Source organism: Cibotium barometz, chromosome 61 (assembly GCF_041138505.1).
Source record: "Cibotium barometz isolate CiBa-2024 chromosome 61, ASM4113850v1, whole genome shotgun sequence".
In the NCBI taxonomy this organism is placed as follows: Eukaryota; Viridiplantae; Streptophyta; class Polypodiopsida; order Cyatheales; family Cibotiaceae; genus Cibotium; species Cibotium barometz.
The window spans coordinates 18,207,103-18,220,202 of NC_141106.1; positions in this window are offsets into that span (position 1 = coordinate 18,207,103).

Below are 13,100 nucleotides of genomic sequence, written 5' to 3' on the forward strand. Positions count from 1 at the left end.
TTTCTCAACCAAGCTACCTCACATGCTGCCATAGCAGCTCCTCTGTACTCGGCCTCTGTACTCGATAGAGCAACCGTAGGCTGCTTCTTGCTGCTCCAAGTCATAGCAGCACTCCCCAAAGAAAACATGAATCCACTGGTAGATCTTCTATCTGAGATACTACCAGCCCAATCAGCATCTGTGTACCCATGTACACATATCTCTGTCCCAGTCTCATAGAATAGTCCACAATGCAAAGTAGACTTCACATACCTCAGTATGAGTCTCACTGCATCCAAATGCGGTTTCCGTGGAACCTGCATAAACTGACTCACCAACCCAACAGCATAGCTCAAATCTGGTCTGGTGATCGTCATGTACATAGTAGGATCCTCCAAGATCTCTCCTGAATCTGCACTCAACTTGCCATTCTGATCCAGTGGCATGGAAATAGGCTTACAGCCTGTCATACCATACTTGGACAACATGTCCAAGCCATACTGTCTCTGCAGTAATCCAATACCATGTGGTGACCTAATCACCTCAATGCCCAAGAAATATCTGAGCTCCCCCAGATCCTTCATCTCGAACTTCTGTCTAAGCAGGATCTTTACATCAATGATCTCTGCATCATGGTCCCCCGTAATGATCAAGTCTACATAGATGACAACAAGCACAACTCCTCTATCACCATGTCTCACATATAGCGAGAAATCTGCATTGGCTACATGAAAGCCAATAGTGACAAGATATTCAGAAATCTTGTCAGACCATGCTCTTGGTGCTTGTTTTAAGCCATACAAGGCTTTCTTCAACCTGCAAACATGCTCGGGGTGACCCACATCCTCATATCCAGGTGGCTGCAACATATACACCTCTTCTTGCAAATCCCCATGCAAGAATGCATTCTTTACATCCATCTGATGTAAATACCATTGCTTTGACGCAGCCACTACTATCACAACTCTCACCGTTGAAAGTTTCCTCATAATCAATCCCATATGTCTGCGCATATCCTTTGGCTACCAATCTAGCCTTGTACCTGTTTATGCTTCCATCACTGTTATGTTTAACTTTGTACACCCACTTGCATCCAATGGCTTTCTTGCCTTCAGGCAATTGCACTAAATCCCAAGTCTCATTTCCATATAGTGCATCCATCTCCTCATCCATAGCTTTCTCCCAACACACATTTCCAACAGCCTCATCAATGCATGTGGGCTCAACAACCTGCACAACCTTTGCCATATATGCATAGTGATGTGCCACATAACCATCATATGTAAATCTCTGCACAGGGTTCTTCACTCTCCCTGATCTTCGCAGCTTTTCATTCATGGCTTCCATAGCCTTCTTTACACCAAGTGTTCTCATAGCTGGGATCCCAAGCTCCTCATCTAGGCTCATATCTGAGCCACTAGACTCTCCATCAACATGAGAATGCCCTGCAGAAATGTCAGGCATACCAAGGGGCTCAACCACTTTCTCTTTTCCTTTACGTGATGTAGTAATCACATTTGCAGGGCTGGTATTATGACGCAGCCTGCCACTCCATGGTCTATCAACAGACCCACTAGATGAGGACTCTCCTGGTCCACTCAAAGACTGTGATTGCTGACCTGCATTCTGTGCAACCACACTTCCACTCACATCAGCCCCAACAGCTTCTTTTTCAGCAACATACCAGCTGCTCATCTCATCAAAAACTACATCCCTGCTTACCCTCAACTCACGTGTAGCAGGGTTATAACACCTGTATCCCTTTCGCTCAAGGGAATATCCAATAAACACACATTTTTCAGCTTTTGGATCCAGCTTAGTTCTCAGCTCATCTGGCACATGCACATATGCAATGCATCCAAAGACTTTCAGATGAGACAAATCTGGTTTTCTACCAGTAAACCTCTCCTCTCTGGAGTTACATCATGTATGGCTGCAGTTGGAGTCCTGTTCATGATGTATACTGTGACACGAAGTTGGGGTTTGGACTTCGGTCACTTCTCAGAATCAAAACACACTTATATGAAACCTCACAGCCTCCTCACCTCCCTTTCTCTCCCTAAGTTAAGATAAAGATGTACACATCAAAGGTGAGATCATAATTCATGGAAGGGAAGATGAAAGGCTCCGAAGAAGCAAGAATTTCTACCAGTCTTGCAGCTCCAAACAAGAGGGTGATTCTTTGTTGGAAGAAAATCTTCCGACTCAAGATTATGTGAACGGAAACGCTCGAATTGGGCGATTTGGACGGAACATATTAAAGAAAATGAATATAGCAATCACTTACAAGAGGATAAGACACATGGGGTTTGCCTTTTGATAAGAGATTAGGAGGAATTAATCATGCTTAAGAAGAAAGAATGGCCAAAATGTTATAAAAACAGAGATATACAGAGAATTGTAGTTTTAAATCCATATAAGCTGTGTAAGAGAGGATTATATAGATGTGTAGAGCTTGAAGAGAGCTTCACGTCTATATAAAAACTTTCAAAAACGGACAACCGAGCGAAAAGTTATGAGCATTTTACTGCAAAACTATAAAACTGCCAAAATTCTATAAAAATAGAGATACACAGAGAATTGCAGTTTTAAATCCATATAGGCTGTGCAAAAAAGGATTATATAGGTGTGTAGAGCTTGAAGAGAGCTTCGCGTCCATATAAAAACTTTCAAAAACGGACAACCGAGCGAAAAGTTATGAGCATTTTACTACAAGACTCTATAAAACTGCCAAAATTCACCTAAAAATTAGCAATTTTGGAAGAAATTCTGATCATCAATGAAGTAAGGGATTAAGAAATTAGTTACATGAGTGGAAAGAGCATAGAAAGAGCTTCCTAGCTATATGATCAATTTAAGAAACCAACACCCGAGTGATGAAATTTGGGTATTGGACCACAAAAATTGCACTTCTCTCTCTTTGCATGAAACCTCAATTTTCACATAGCCTCTTGCCTCTCATCTCCTTCATGATTCAAGCTAGAGGGTAAGGGTTAACATTGCTCAGCGGACAATCGTAAAGATTTACCTATGGTCCCCAAAGTCTTTTCACATGCTCATTACCGCTAAAACCATTAGTACCTCCAAAGGAGGGCGGCAATAAGGCAAGGGCTACCTTGAGAAGTCACAGGCCCGCCAAGATAATAACTCCTTATCCCACTTATCATGAATCATCAAAGAGGTCCAAAATTGGGTTAAGCATGAGGAGCTAATGCTAAATGAGATATTCACATGTAAAGAGAGTGTTTGAATAAGGGTTTGAAAGATAAGAGAATGGCAATGACACAAAATGCTCAATTGAGGAGGCTCATTCCTTGATTTGAAAGGGAGAGAAGGGCTCCTTTTATAGGTGGAGAATCACCCTCTCTTCCATTGTTACAAATTACAATATAAAAATCTTGAACCCTTCAGTGACATAAGGGTAGATGTCACCATCAATTGTCCTCTTAGGCTAAGTCTTCTATTGATTATTAAATTGAAGACTTTTTGACTTTGAGAGTGTGATAAGATAATAGCCAAGCCTAAGTGGCATGTAGGTGGAGATCCCACTTACACATGGCGGGATTCTCCTCTTCCATGTAGGCATTCTAGAAGAATCTTTCCCAATTATGCACTTATACACACTCCTCCACATGCCTTCCACACTCCCCAACTTGTAGCCTTATGGTGAATACCATATTAATAATACAATTAAAATCCATGTGAGCATGAAGGCCCACTTTTATTTTCCACATCACTAGCCTATCTACCATACCAAAGTATTTAGCAAGCATACTTGTGGCATTTACAATGTGTGCACCCTAAATCAAGTAAAACCATTATATTTGAAGATAGAATATTGTTATCGGGGTAGCCGCCAAGCCGCCGCATAACCACGCCGTTATTCCATTGTGGGCGCCGCAATCTTCTTGAACAAGCTTCCACCTTATTACCATTGCGAAACCATCAAAATATGCACAAAATTGACAATGAAAGATATCAATTTTTCACGTCACATCTTTCCCCCCCCCAGCAGATCCTCCATGCTTGTCTGGGGGGTCTGTTGGCCATGGTGCTCGAGGGTAGAATATCTTTAGCTGGTACTCATTGGCACGTCCGAGAACCTCCTGGCCACTTGCATCCTCTAGAAGATAGGTGTTATTTTTGAACTTTTGCTTTATCCTGAAGGGGCCTTCCCATCGTCGAAGAAGCTTCTTATCTAGCCGTTTCTCCACACGGCCATCATACCTCATGACTAAGCTTCCTTGCTTGAGTTCTGGCTTCTTCTTCTTCTTCTTTGTGAGAGTGTCATGCCTTGCCTTGCACCGTTGTTGTGCAGCCTCCAAATTTTGAAGTGCCTGAAGTCGCCTCTCATCCAAGATCTCCAGTTGTGCTAGGCGTTGGGCATGTGTTTCTTCTTCATTATTCAAGCATGCAAAAGATGTGCGAAGGCTTGTGATTTCCAATTCTATTGGCAAAATAGCCTCCATTCCATAAACTAACTGAAAAGGTGTGAAACCAAGAGAGAGTTTGTGAGTTGTCCTATAGGCCCAGAGGACCTCTGGCAAATGCACATCCCACTTTCTCTTCATAGTATCCACTAGCTTAGACAAAGATCCACAAAGCAGTCCATTAGTTTTTTCTACTAAACCATTACATTGGGGATAATAGGGAGTTGACATAGCATGCTTTATTTTTAATTTCTGCACCAAAGCTTCAATCAAGTCATTCCTGAAAGACCTCCCCCCATCCGTAAGGATTTCTAATGGACATCCAAATCGGGCACATATGTATTCCCTGAGAAAGGACGCCACAGCCACTGCTTTATTATTGACCATTGCCTTTGCTTCTGCCCACCTTGTTGCATAATCTGTGGCCACCAATATGTAATACTTTCCATGTGAGGAACGAGGAAGTGGGCCCACAAAATCTAATCCCTACCTTTCAAATGGACCATATGTTGGGATAGGGTTTAAGGGTCCGGGAACCAATTGCTTATGCTCATATGCCTGGCATACTTCACAGCTTCTGCACCACTCATGGACATCTTTGCTGAGCCGCGAGGCCAATAATACCGTGTGTTAAGGATCCTACGAGTTGTGCTGGCCGAGTTGTGCTAGCTGAGGCAAAGTGACCTGAACATTCATGACATAATTCCATAATCCTTTTAGACTCCTCTAGGCTCAGCACCCTCCTAAGAATCTTATCCTTACCTTGCTTGTAAAGAACATCCCCTAGAATTGTGTAAGGATGAGCTTTCCTGGTAAGCCTTTGCTTCTGTTGAGGATTCAATCCAGGAGGGAAGTATCCTGTATCTAAATAGTGTTGAACATCTTGGAGCTCAGGCCAACCTGTATCCATTAATGCAAGAGTAGCTACTTTGAAAGAAGCCAAGGTTTTAGTAGCCAATTCATCAGCCTTTTGATTATCCTTCCTATTAACATGCACAAATTTACAAAACTCAAAAGCTTCTTTCAACTCCATTGCCCTTTTATACAATTCTTGGAGATTAGGACTCCTCGCCTTATATTCTCCTTTCATTTGTCGGATGACCAATTGTGAATCCCCTTTAACCTCTACTTCTTTAATTTCATCTTTTATGCAATCTTCTAATCCCCAAATCAATGCATTGTACTCAGCCACATTATTTGATATAGCCTTTGGAAATTCCCTACCCTTGGCCCATACCTCTTTTCCTTCTGGATCAAATAAAACTATCCCCCCAGCCCCACATTGCCTAGAAGGGCTAAAGGCTCCATCAAAATGCATAGTGAAAGTAGTTGGTGGCGTTTCCAAATCTTCATATACTTCTTCCTTTGCTCCTGTTCCTTCTTCCTCTTCCTTCCTTCCTTGTAAGCAAATCTGCAAGAGAGGCCCTCGTGGTGTTTTCTGTAATAAAAGTGAAAGAGAATTCTTGAAGCTCGCAAATCCACTTTGCAAACTTCCCTCCTGCAGGATTGGGTTTGCGGACCAAGAATTGTAAAGAAGGTTGAGATGTGAGGAAGAAAAAAGGGTGAGGTAACAAGTATGACTTGAACTTCTTTACTGCAAAAACAAGAGACAAACCACCTTTCTCCATTTCACCATACCTCTCCTCGGCATCAGTGAGTTGTCGGCTTGCATAATACACTGGCTGCATACGCCCTTGCTCTCCCTTTTGCAAGAGTATAGCACCCACTGAATGTGATGAGACACTTGGGTTCACATAAAAGTCCTCCCCCCACCTAGGAGGCTGCACAATTGGACTTTGACTCATGCATTCCTTGAGCAAACAAAAAGATTGAATTTGATCGGGCCCCCATTGGAAAGAAACATTCTTCTTTGTTAACAGATTTATAGGATACATCTTTTCAGAGAACATGTCAACAAAGCGTTAGTAATACTTTGTTTTACCCAAAATCCTCCTTACCTCCCTTACATTAGTAGGTGGTGGGAGGGCCACAATTGCCTGCACCTTCTCAGGATCCATCTCTATGCCTTCTTCTGAGATAACATGTCCCAAGAGAACCACCTTCCTTCGTGCCAAGCAGCATTTTCCAGGATTGAGACACCCTTTTGCATCATCAATACTTTGCAAGGCCAACCTCAACTTTTCCAAGTGATCCATGCGGCTTGAGTAAATGCAAAAATCATCCAGAAAGACCCTTATAAACTTCCCCAAGTAAGGTGCAAATACCTGACTCATGAAGCGTTGAAAAGTTGCTGGTGCATTGGTCAAGCCAAATGGCATCACCCTATAGGCATACACTCCCCAAGGGGTGATAAATGAGGCTTTCCTTTGATCTTCTTCACAAATCTGGATTTGAAAATATCAAGAGTATCCATACACTCCCCAAGGGGTGATAAATGAGGTTTTCCTTTGATCTTCTTCACAAATATGGATTTGAAAATATCCAGAGTATCCATCACATACTGAATATAACTCATGACCTGCAACTTGATCCAAAATCTCATCCTGAAAGGGTAGAGGATAATAATCCCTCTTTGTGCATGCATTCAAAGGGCAAAAGTCCACACACACATGCCATTTTCCATCCTTTTTTGGAGTAACTACAACTGGGGAAATCCACTCTGAATTCTCTACTGGAAAAATAAATCCAGCTTCAAGCAAATTAGTTACCTCCTTCTTAAGCACCTCTGCTTGCACTACTCCCAAACGCCTTAGCCGCTGTACCACTGGCTTACTTTGGGGCTTGAGATCAATCTTGTGCTCTACTCAGGTAACTTGGCGTACTTGTGAGTAGCTGTTTGCAAACAGGTTAGGAAATCCATCCAACATTTTTAAGTAATTCTCCCTTTTAGTACCTACTATGGACTCATCAAGAAGAAGTTCATTTTGTTGGTGAAGACTAGTGAGGTCCACATCTCCTTTCTTGCACATGGTTGAAGAAGCTTCCCCTTCCAAGGCTCCATTGTCTTCAGCATCCCCTCGATCCCTTCCTAGGGAAAGACCAAATGCAACTCCCTCCACCTCTCCTTCTGAGATGGAATCCTCGGAGCTACCACTTGTCTCTTCTTCATCGGATGACTCTGACTCTGAACTTTCGGAAGTTGAAGGTTCACCTCTTACCACCTTCTTGCGACGACTCTTGATGTTGTAGTGGACCTTCTTATTCTCACCTTGTAGAATAAGATCACCTGTCTCCCACTTTTGAATTGCCTTCACTTGGCGAAGCCATGGCCTACCCAATATCAATGGGTAAGCCCTAGCATCAGGCTTTGTAGGAATGACCTGGAAAGTTGTAGGCACAGAAATACCACATACATCCACTCCCAAATTCCAATCCCTAAGGTTTTCACCCTAGTATTATCAGCAAGTTTGATGCGATAGGGAGAGTTAGTAGAAGACAACTTTAAATCGGCATCTTTCATTGTTTTTTCACTCATGACATTGATTGATGCACCTCCATCAATGTATGCATTAGAAATTGTCTGCCCCTCAATGATGACATCAATCACAGGCACATCATCTCCTACATCAATATCCACCTTCTGAACCATAGGAGTCCCATTATCCCTCTTCTTCTTTTTCCTAGATTCCCTTGTGCCAGTCAGCTTACCCCATTCCTTTCTGAGCTTGGGAGAGAGTGCCAAAAGCTGCCCAAATGTGATTTGTGCTGTTTTCTCCCTAAGATCTGTTAAGAGGTCATAACTAAGAGATCCTTGTCCAAGAGGAAAGTCAGATTGTCCAATTTTTCTCCTAGACGACTTCTTCTTCTTCTTATTTTTCTCCTCTTCTTCAGATTTATCTTCTTGTTCTTCTTCTTCCTGGCTTCTAGTTTTACGACCCCTTTTTGCCATTAATGGCATCAATGTTTCCTCTTCTTCTTTTGAGCATGTTTCCTCTAAAAGTGCTAAACTTTTATCCTCTCTTTTCCTCAATTTTGGACACTCAGTGCGATAGTGCCCCTTCTCTTGACATTCATAGCATGTGACACTACTTCTATCCCTAGGTTTATCCTCAGCTCATGGAACCCTAGGTGGCCTTGCATTGACTAAGTGTAGCTTCAAATCAGCAAATTCTGCCATAAGTTGTGCAATGTTATGATCCAAGGATGGAGCTTGTACCTGAGATGTTGAGGCTATCTCTACTCGTGGTGGTGGGGTTGGCACACTTGGAGAAGATTGGAATGTGGACTCAATGTGAAGAGTGGCCTCTTTCTTCAAAGCAATACGAAGAGCCTCTTTAAAACTAGTGGGATCTTTGCTGAGAACTTTTCCATGCATGCGGGGATCCAAAGCCCTGATAAACTTGCTCATCTTAAGGTGCTCCATGGCTAAAGAACTCTTTGAATCTTCCATAGAAGGTGAAGAAGAAGAAGCAACTTTTCCATGCAAGCGGGGATCCAAAGCCATGATAAACTTGCTCATCTTAAGGTGCTCCATTGCTAAAGAACTCTTTGAATCTTCCATAGAAGGTGAAGAAGAAGAAGCAACAACATGTAAAGCAGCTTGTTGATATTTGATGAATAAGGCTTCATACCTCACTGAAAAGGCAGAAACTGACTCTCCATCCTTTTGGAAAATTTGATCCAATTGCAATAGTAAAGCATTTGGCGACTCCACTATCCCAAATCTCTCCTTCATTGCTTTGGTCAACCTTTCCCAATCATTCTTGGAATCCTCTAGCAAAGCCTCATGCCAAGTTAAGGCTACACCCTCCAAGAAATCTGGGAGTATTTCTGCCCTCTCCTTCATAGACCAACCCGTCAGCGGCATGCTCGGTTGTTAAACTCTCGGGAGATAACTCCCCGGGTCTTCTCCTTCCGATCCACGGAACACCGGAATGTTGAACATCTTGCACCAAAAGATGAGTAGTGACAAGGGAAATTTACTTGTTTCAAAATAACTTTCCTTTAATCATGCGGGACCTTGAGGTTAAAATAGAATAATTCTAAGTAAAACCCGCATGCCGTCTCCACCAAAAGATGTGACACGAAGTTGGGGTTTGGACTTCGGTCACTTCTCAGAATCAAAACACACTTATATGAAACCTCACAGCCTCCTCACCTCCCTTTCTCTCCCTAAGTTAAGATAAAGATGTACACATCAAAGGTGAGATCATAATTCATGAAAGGGAAGATGAAAGGCTCCGAAGAAGCAAGAATTTCTGCCAGTCTTGCAGCTCCAAACAAGAGGGCGATTCTTTGTTGGAAGAAAATCTTCTGACTCAAGATTATGTGAACGGAAACATACGGGGAATATTGGTAAGGTTCATCCGTTCGAATTGGGCAATTTGGACGGAACATATTAAAGAAAATGAATATAGCAATCACTTACAAGAGGATAAGACACATGGGGTTTGCCTTTTGATAAGAGATTAGGAGGAATTAATCATGATTAAGAAGAAAGAATGGCCAAAAAGCTATAAAAACAGAGATATACAGAGAATTGCAGTTTTAAATCCATATAGGCTATACAAGAGAGGATTATATAGATGTGTAGAGCTTGAAGAGAGCTTTGCGTCTATATAAAAACTTTTAAAAACGGACAACCGAACGAAAAGTTATGAGCATTTTACTGCAAAACTATAAAACTGCCAAAATTCTATAAAAATAGAGATACACAGAGAATTGCAGTTTTAAATCCATATAGGCTGTGTAAAAAAGGATTAAATAAGTGTGTAGAACTTGAAGAGAGCTTCGCGCCCATATAAAAACTTTCAAAAACGGACAACCGAGCGAAAAGTTATGAGCATTTTACTACAAGACTATAAAACTGCCATATTAGCAATTTTGGAAGAAATTCTGATCATCATCAATGAAGTAAGGGATTAAGAAATTAGTTACATGAGTGGAAAGAGCATAGAAAGAGCTTCCTAGCCATATGATCAATTTAAGAAACCAACACCCGAGTGATGAGTAATTACCGGTTGAAATTTGGGTATTGGACCACAAAAACTGCACTTCTCTCTCTTTGCATGAAACCTCAATTTTCACATAGCCTCTTGCCTCTCATCTCCTTCATGATTCAAGCTAGAGGGTAAGGGTTAACATTGCTCAGCGGACAATCGTAAAGATTTACCTATGGTCCCCAAAGTCTTTCCACATACTCATTACCGCTAAAACCATTGGTACCTCCAAAGGAGGGCGGCAATAAGGCAAGGACTACCTTGAGAAGTCACAGGCCCGCCAAGATAATAACTCCTTATCCCACTTATCATGAATCATCAAAGAGGTCCAAAATTGGGTTAAGCATGAGGAGCTAATGCTAAATGAGATATTCACATGTAAAGAGAGTGTTTGAATAAGGGTTTGAAAGATAAGAGAATGGCAATGACACAAAATGCTCAATTGAGGAGGCTCATTCCTTGATTTGAAAGGGAGAGAAGGGCTCCTTTTATAGGTGGAGAATCACCCTCTCTTCCATTGTTACAAATTACAATATAAAAATCTTCAACCCTTCAGTGACATAAGGGTAGATGTCACCATCAATTGTCCTCTTAGGCTAAGTCTTCTATTGATTATTAAATTGAAGACTTTTTGACTTTGAGAGTGTGATAAGATAATAGCCAAGCCTAAGTGGCATGTAGGTGGAGATCCCACTTACACATGGCAGAATTCTCCTCTTCCATGTAGGCATTCTAGAAGAATCTTTCCCAATTATGCACCTACACACACTCCTCCACATGCCTTCCACACTCCCCAACTTGTAGCCTTATGGTGAATACCATATTAATAATACAATTAAAATCCATGTGAGCATGAAGGCCCACTTTTATTTTCCACATCACTAGCCTATCTACCATACCAAAGTATTTAGCAAGCATACTTGTGGCATTTACAATGTGTGCACCCTAAATCAAGTAAAATCATTATATTTGAAGATAGAATATTGTTATCGGGGTAGCCGCCAAGCCGCCGCATAACCACGCCGTTATTCCATTGTGGGCGCCGCAATCTTCTTGGACAAGCTTCCACCTTATTACCATTGCGAAACCATCAAAACATGCACAAAATTGACAGTGAAAGATATCAATTTTTCACGTCACAATACTACTGTAGAAACAGCCTCAGCCCAATAGCAATGCGGCATATTCTTCTCTTCCATCAATGCTCGCGCAATCTCAGCATTGTGCCTGTTTTTCTGCTCAGTAACTCCATTTTGCTGCGGAGTGTATCTGCATGTAAACTGTCTCCGAATATCATTCTTCTTTAAAAATTCAGAGAACTCATTGGAGAAGTACTCTCCCCCTCCATCTGACCTTAGGCACTTTACATATTTCCTGTTTGCTTTTCAACCAAAACTCTGAAATTCTGAAAGCGAGTGAACACCTCACTCTTCTCCTTCATGAAATATACCCACACTTTCCTTGTGTGGTCATCAATGAAAGTCACATAATACCTGCAGTCTCCCATAGATATGGTCTTCGTAGGACCCCATACATCTGAATGCACAACATCTAGTGCATTTCTGCTCACATATCTGTTACGTGGAAACACATGCTTTGTTTGCTTCCCAAATTGGCATGCTTCGCATATTTTCTGCATACCTTCCACTTTAAATTTAGGCAGCCCTGTCACAATTCCTTTTGTCTGCATAGACTTCAATCTCTGCACATTTACATGTCCAATCCTTTTATGCCAAATGTCTGTGTCTGCAACAATTCCTGAACCATTTGCAAACATCGCAGCACTCATTTTAGGCATGTCTACATTTAATGTAAACATTCTGCCCACTCTGTTGCCTTTTGCAACCAACCTGCACTTGTCTTTGAAATCTTCAACATAACACCCATCAGGGGTTAAACCGAACCTGCAAACCCTGCTCAATCATCTGGCCAACTGAAACTAGATTCTTTGTTATGTTCAGTGTAAGGTACTTCACTTTGCCATCCTGCATAGACAATGGCACATCTCCAACATGGGCAATTGGATGAGCAGTGTCATTCCCTGTTTCCACAAAACCTAGTCTTTCCGGGTTTTTCATCTCCTTGAACCACTCCCCATGACTCGTCATGTGGTTTGAAGCGCCTGAATCCACATACCATACATTATCTTTTTGTGCTGCATCAACATTTTCAGACATGGCATTCACGACATGCTGCATAATAAACAACCTTTCATTATCCTCATTATTTCTGCTTGAGGATGCATAGTTGTTTTGCTGCACTTTCCCATTTTGCATGTCAGCCTGCTTCTTATAACATTCTGCCTGCACATATCCAGGCTTACCATAATAATAGCATTCACGTGCATCATTATATTGCCTTTGCCAATTTCCACGGCCTCTTTGACTCCCCCTACCTCTGAATTTGCCTCTTCCACCTGCGTGTTGTTGTTGTTGTTGTTGATTCTGGGACTGTTGTTGTTGTTGTTGCTGCTGGCCATAATTCTGATTACCTATTCGGCCACCTCCTTGACCGCGTCCACGGCCTCCTCTACCTCGTCCTCTTCCTGAACTCGTGTAGAAGGCCTGTTGCTCTGAACTGTTTTTGCTTTGTGAAGACTGTTGGTCTTCACCCAAGCTCTTCTCTTCGATAATCAGCATAGACACCAAATCTATAAAGTTGGGAATGTTTTCCCGAGTCTGAATAGACGTCTTAAACGCCACGTAGACAGACTTCCACCTTGTCATCATCATCTACTGACACACCAATAGATGCAAGGGATTCCACAATACCCTTTATCTTCAGTGCATAG